Genomic DNA, 7,429 nt, shown 5'->3' on the forward strand with positions numbered 1-7,429 from the left:
CCTTTAGCACTCACCTTCAGCTTCCACTTCAAAGGCAGCCAAGAGCATCACAATTGGCTCTTTCTCAACCCATTTTCTACACGCAAATGCGCGGTTTTGTCACAGCAGCTCCTCTGAAATGTCCCGTGATTTCTTCAACAGACCCTTGTCATTTGTGAAATGGGCCTCTTTTGGCATTCTGCTCCCCATCGAAGTACCGGTGCCAAAAATGTCCCTCTTCGTGAGCTCATGCATCAAATGGACCGAAGAAAACCAATGGTCTATGCAAGGCATGGAGCAGGCAGGCGCTGTATCAACCAGCTTCACGATTGAGTTGCCTCACACGCCAAGGCCAACATCTGGAAACGTCTCTTTGCCTTTGTATATTACAGAGCCATAAACCAACGCGTCCTTTAAAGCGAAAACAAAGTTTTTCAGTCCCACAGGGTTTGGTTTGTTAGGAACGCATTTATTCATAGAGCAGCGCCCTGAAATTGGGATACTTTGCTCACCTACACTGAAGCAGTTGGGTCTTTCCAAGCCCAAGCAGCCTTTTCGTTCCATTTATACGAAAAAACACAACTTCGTAAAGTTTCTCTTTTTTCTTACCGTCATCACTAACGTTATCGTCACGTTGGCAGCACAGATTTCATAACAGTAAGAAAAACTGATCGCATGGCAGGGTTTCAGCTTCTGCGCTAACAGCCCAGCTCTTCTTCTCAAAAACATTGCATCCTGGGATAACCAATAACCCTCATTAATATTGAACAACCCAAAATCATTTCACTTTCTGGCCAGTGACTTTACCTCTGGTTCCATGCTTCTTCAGAATTCTCTGGTTTGTTTACTCAGCCATTTTTTCGAGCATGTCGTCATCTGCGTACACCTTGTAGTAGTCTCCAGGCGAGAACTATCTTCTATTTGTCGAGAATACACACCCAGTTTTGATAACAGGCACTTCGTTTGCTGGTGCGGAATCTGCCGCCTTCAACAAAACGCGCCTTTGCGAAATACCTGCGCCGCTGAAGTCCTTGTCGTCACTGTCAGTAGATGAACCAGCATACTAATCAGTGCCGGAATCGTACGCACCATTCACACTGTTCACGTCGTCTTCATTCTGCGAGTCCAAAATATCGGAGGTTTCCCGTTCGCAAACTGATCGCAAAACTTCGGCAGCGTTCTGGGTGGATAAACCTGAAATTACAAAGCAAAGCATATTTTAAATTCCGGTCTGCTCCCGTCTAATTTCGAGAAAAGAAATGCTCTACACGGGACACAGACTTAAAAAAATCAAACACATAAAACCAATGTACCTGTGCGAGGACACTACACTCAGAAAGCTGCAAATGTCTCCATAAAGATAACATATTTCTAGAAATGATGTCCACGTGTTCTTTAGGCATTAAACTTTGATGGCGCGTCACCTATGGTTTTAACGAAAATTGTGGTAAAGAACAAAAAAGCGACTTACCCCGCCGTCGCGCGTAAAATGTGGACGTGGTGATTGCCGCCATGTTTTCTCAGGAAAAAAAAGAGGAATTTCGCTGAGTTCTTCACAGATGGCGCCAGAAGCATCGGCCTCCCAGAGGGACATTGGGTGTCTACGCTGCAAGAGCCATGTTTTTTAGATGCGGAGCATCTCTTGCTCGGGCTATGTCCCGCGGCGTCGTAGTCCGCACTCACACTACGCATTCGCAACTCTCCTCGCTGCGCGTGCGTTCTGTCTCTCTCCAACAGCTGCGCGAAGTGCACGCAACTACCAGCTGCGTCCCTCTCTCCAACAGCTGCGCGTGCGTTCTCTCTCTCTTCAACAGCTGCGCGTGCGCTCTCTCTCTCAACAGCTACCAGCTGCGTGCACTTCGCGTGCGTTCGCTTCTACTCACACCGCGCGCGCAGGCGCAACTCTCCTCCTCTATTTTCTTCTCCTTTAAGTTTGAATATAAGCAGCGGTAGCGCGCTGCGCGCGTTCAAGGGGAGGAAGTGGCCGAGTGGGCTAACGCGTCTCAGCTCGGAGCGTGGAGCGAAAGCTTGCGCTGGGAACCTCCTGGGTTCGATCCCCCCACCCCCGCCCGTTTCGATCTGGATGAGTTTCGTACCGGCACGCGTTCGTGTGATGACTACTGCGTGATGCACGTTAAGAATCCCAGGTTAGCGGTTGTACTCCGCTGGCTAAATTTCTGATCTACAGCTAAGAGACCGATTACCCGTTGAGGCGCAGCTCCATCGAGGCTGTATAAACATAGAGAGCAAACCAATTTCTGCGCGCGTTCAGTTCACCGCTGTTGACTCCACTTCACTCCGTTCGTTCGATGAAGTGTGATGGAACGATGCTCCGCATCCCCCCATGGTTCCCCTCGGGAAGATGGTGTAATTTTTTTTCACGACCTGTGAACCAATGTTTCTGTGGGCGGACAGGGGTCTGAGGAGGGCAAATTCTAAACCTTTTTTTTAGAATGTGGCTGAAAAGGTGAACCAGCCGAATGCTTAGGCTACGCTCGTGTCCTCACTAATTCGACACCGGTTTCGACGTAATGCTTACGCAGTGCTTGTCGCCTCACTGTTTGAAAACAATTACAAGCCGAGCAATTATGCAGCGCTGGTCTCTTCAATGAATTTCACACGACGGCCTGCCAAAGGACTACTTCCAAAACCGACGCGCCCCATCGCGGCGAAATACCACACAGTGCACTCTGGGAACTGGTTGGCCACTCAGTTCCGGTTTCGACTGAGCAGCGTCATCTCATGCTATCACGCCACGACCGAACGCGCTGCTTGCGTTTTCGATTATCTGACTTTTTACGAACGCACAATACACTGATTCTCGAGCGATACAAAACGAAGACCGGGGCACTTCCCTTGGTTCCCGAAACACCGGATATTGTGCGTGCGTATGCGAACGTAGTAAGTCGTGGCTTAGTCACCTCACCCCACGAGTGCATGTTTGAGCTCAGTTTCAATAATCCCGTCTAGTACCAGTGAACTAGAACTGAAATTTGTTCATGTAGAGCCTTGCACGTATTTTGTTTGCCAAACTTCCGTTTCTTGTTACATCATTGGGCGAAAAGCAAGCCGCATCCTCAGAGGGTATCAAAGTTGCGCCCAGCGTTTACGCATGAACTTTTAAGGAAACGCCATAAATTCGACCTCACTACGGCACAAAAGTTACTATGATGTCTTCCTCGTGTCATCATATATCTCCCACTCACATTTTATGCTGAGAGAAGATTAACTTTTCGCAAACGCTGAGATCGGCTAGCTACGACGGAGGCCATAACGAGCGTCCCCTATACGCCCAAGATCTGTGCCCGAGCGGTGTGTCTGAAATATTCTCCGCATACTCAGGCAGGAAGAAAACAAACACATAACAAATATTATGGCCATTAGCAACCGTCAAACGTGCTTTGAATTCGTTCGAGCACTTTTGTGAAGAATGTCGCACCGTGCGCCGGACGGGCATGAACCCCTATGCGGTGCGCATAGGGGTTCATGCCCGTCCGGCGCACTTCCGGCGAACGGTGCGACATTCTTCACACAAGTGCTCGACTTTTGCTTTCTTAAAACGGTCTGTATGGGCGAATTTGCCAACATGATTGCAGGATAACTCTATGCGCATGCGCGATGTTGAATATTAGTGGAAAGCAAGCGGGTGCGGACTTCACTTCGTGCAGTGTGGGGTCTGTACAGATAAGAGATAAGAAGTGTGTTAAAATTGAGCATTTCAATGGCGCCTCCAACTTTTACCTCGCATCTTCAGGCATATTAAGAAAAACAGTAATTGCAAAAAGTAATATTTCGCATATGGACGCACAAAACAAACAAACTTCCTGATCACCAACACTTATGAAAAGAGGCGCGAGCTCGATGTATGCATACTTATTGGTTGATACAGCTTGTTGATTCGTTCACAAGCAAGATCCCGAAGCTTCGCAGCGTCGAGATTCCCAGCACTGGCTCGTCCACATACCTCGATAGGAACGCTAACAGGAAGGCTCCAGTACAAAAATACAACAAGCATGTGTTAAGATAAGCTTTACGTCTCAGGCTTGTGCTAAAGCTTCGAGGTCTGGCCATTTAGGTTAGTTTAGAGACCACAAATGGCACTCTCGGGACCAGAAAACAATCTCTTGTCGACCTGTCGATCGAAACCGAAACCATGCTACTCTCCTCCCTTGCCAACTAGTTCCCAGAGTACAACGCGCGCCGTGTTGCATGCTGGGCTTTATGGAAGTAGTCGATTGGCGTGTTGGAGCAGATCCAAACTACTCCGTGGGTCATACCACGTTATGAAAGATAGAGCGACGCCAGTGACGCCAGCGACACGCTCTACTCGTAGCACGCCCAAAAACCTGCGAGCCTCAGGATTTTTCTTTCGAACGCTGACTTTCTTTTACTCCGGTGCGATTTTTTTTTAATTGCGCTTTTCACGGGTAAGTTGGTGTGATGTGCAACTCTTTCCTCTTCTCCTCTAAGGTGTGTCCTTTCCCGGCAGTATTGTGCCGAAGTCGTGACGGCGCCTTGCAACGACGGCTCAGTGATCGCATTCAACTCGATCCTACATTTATTCTTTGTTAACAGTGCCTTTTACGGAATAATAGCTAGCCGGACCAGGCGGATATTTTTCGTCTCGCACCAGTCACCTAACTTTGTATGGAGATTTGTGTTTGTCCTTTATCCCTCTTGTTCCCCTTCTCCAGGGATTATTTTGGTCATTCTCGTCCAGCTCGCTGGCACCTTAGCATTTTTTTTTTGCATTGTGTCATAACTTTAATATGCAAGTCTTTCACCCTTGTTGGTGTTAGAATTGTGGCAGCTGATAAATCCTGTTTGCTCTGCTGACGTTTAACCACTGGTTAGCTAAGTTGGTAGAGCGGTCCACTGGAAATAGAGAAGACCCGGGTTTGATACCCGGAATAATCGGTCGCGCACAAGTCACCAAGTTGTGTTTGGAGATTTGTGTTTGTCCTTTGTCCCTCTTGTTCGCCTTCTCCGGGGATTTTTTTAGTCATTCTTGTCCAGCTCGCTTGCACCTTTTAATTGCATTGTAATCATATGCCTTCCCCCTCTCCTAACGCGCTCTCTAATGGACCCACGCATCGCAAAAACCCTAGCGTCAGAATCGCTGACACGTTGTCTTGGAGCGTTTCCCAACCCGTGTGACGGTAGTACACGGCGTTGCTCATATGAACGGGTCTTTCGCCTCTGCGTCGGCTCTCGTTGAGCCCTAGCGGCTTTGCCGCTTGTGGCAGGTCTGGGATTCACTACTAGGAGGCGTAATGGATATCCTTGTGGTTTAGCCTGTATTGGGATAGCAGAGATGGTGCAAGGTGCACAGCCGTTGCGCTCTGGTATCTTACATGTAAGCTAGAGGTGCAGTCGCCGACCATATGAGCTCCCCCGGCCGAACGCCGACCGGATCAGCGAAAATCCCGCACGCGGCGCGTCGAGCGTTGCCGCGTTTCGGGAGCCGGGCTATTGGGACCAAACCATTCCGTTATCGAAGGGTGGACGCATAGAGTTTTTCGGGATTTCAGCCTTTAGAAGTGTGAATCCCGCAAGCAAGGCCGATTAGAATTGCCGTCTTCGGGTGTTAGCCCCAAGTGTTCGGAGATGATGTCATAACTGCTGATAAACTGGAGCTTGCTTTAGGCGTAGATAAAGCAGCAGTGTTCGATCAATGCTTACAAGTGTAAAGACCTTATGTTTGATATGATATTAGGCATGACAACAATGATCTGTCGGCAAGCGAGAAGTGGCCGACCAGGAAGACATCTGCAAAGTCATCGTGTTGAGAGTCACCCTTGCTGAATCAACACGCTACTGAGCGCAGAACAATAGAGTCTCCTCGATAAAACGCGTTCATGAAAAGTGCCTGAATCTTTATTCTGCTTCGACACAAATATTTTTTGTTATCTTTAGCATATCCTTATAGATTAAATAAACTATTTCAAAATTGCTTGTCATTGTCAATTCTAGGTTTAAGAAAGATTGTGAGAAAGGGGTGAGGGGTTGTGCGTAGGATTGCTCTTCGGGTAGGAACTATTGAAAATGACAAACGGGCTTTGCAAATAAAAAAGTAGCATAAAAGACGTCAGAGTTATTATGCAGTGAAGAATTTCGGTAAGCCGTCTGCGTTTACCTACAACCGGAAGAAGGATTGTAATCGGCCGTGCTTCAGATTCACGTTCCAAAACGTGGAATGCTATTAAACTTCCTGCGTCCACCCCTTTGATAACGGAAGGGTTTAATCCCAATAGTCCGGCTCCCAGAACGCGGCAACGCTCGACGAGGCCCATGCGGGACTTTCGCTGCTCCGATCGGCGTTCGGCCGGGGGAGCTCATATGGTCGGCGACTGTAAAAGAAAACTCATATCAACTGAAGATTTTATTGCGTATGGAAACCGGGCGCTAATGGTTGTATCGTTTATTTAATTTAACCTAGCATTGAATATTTGTTTGGGTGCAAAGCATAGATAGTAATATTCACTGTACAATAAATTAACTAATCTCGAGTGTGGTCTTTCACGGGGAAGCGTAAAAATCAATTTCCCGCTTTTTGTTTTCTACGGAAAAAATGCATTGCCTCCTTTTAACTATCTAGCCAAATAAATCGCTTCTGCTTCAAAAATCGCTCAAGTTTCAGAGCTTGAAGCTAATATATTTAGAAGTTCTATGGGATTGTCGAAATATTAAATACAAATATCGCGGCTTATGACTTCTGAAAATGCGAAATCCGAGATGAATGTTGTAAGCTCTCAAAAGAGCGCTCCAGTTTGCCCATTGAATGTAGCAATAATTTATCTATCATTTATAAATAAGCTATTTATAAGGCTTCGTGCTTTCGGTGTTTATTTTTTATGAAGATTAGAGGCAAACAAAAGTCGGGAGACACTATTGAAAAATATTTTTTACCAGGATGTCATTTCCAGTAAAAGCCAATTTTACTGGATTATGGGACTGTTTTCACTTTTAGTAAAGCCGTAGTTTACCGGAATGTCACCGGATCTTTACCGGTAGCTTATTTCCAGTAAACAACTATTTTACCGGAATATGGGACTCTTTTCGCTTTTGGTAAAGCCAGAATTTCCCAGAAGATCACGAGATTGGCCGGAATTTACCCTGTTTTTCTTTAATTTTTCGGACGTCAACGGAAGGCACTTGGGAGGGAGCCTGTGAACCGTGGTTGGTGTATGTTTACCAGATGCTGGACGATTCGGTAAAAATTAAAGTGGTTAGTCTTTATACACCTGAAGGATCTATGCATTTATTTAACAGGGTCGATACCAGCGACACAATTTGCACAGCTGTAGACAAAAGCAATCAGACCAAATAGGAACAACCGAGTTCTTTGTCGCAAAAGATATCTTTCAAGGTACTCACAACGCCACTTGGTAAATTCCTAGACGTGCGGTAGCTCAACTAATAAAACCGCGCAGGTGCACCACACGAACAC

The 7,429-nt window shown here is 46.8% G+C and overlaps 1 pseudogene; it reads right to left on the reverse strand.

The window, feature by feature from the left end:
• Positions 1-495: 495 nt before the first annotated feature.
• On the reverse strand, positions 496-1,071 carry LOC115323168 (annotated as a pseudogene).
• Between the last annotated feature and the right edge of the window lie 6,358 nt (positions 1,072-7,429).

The sequence above is a fragment of the Ixodes scapularis genome, unplaced genomic scaffold (assembly GCF_016920785.2).
Source record: "Ixodes scapularis isolate PalLabHiFi unplaced genomic scaffold, ASM1692078v2 ptg000837l_1___fragment_3__unscaffolded, whole genome shotgun sequence".
In the NCBI taxonomy this organism is placed as follows: domain Eukaryota; kingdom Metazoa; phylum Arthropoda; class Arachnida; order Ixodida; family Ixodidae; genus Ixodes; species Ixodes scapularis.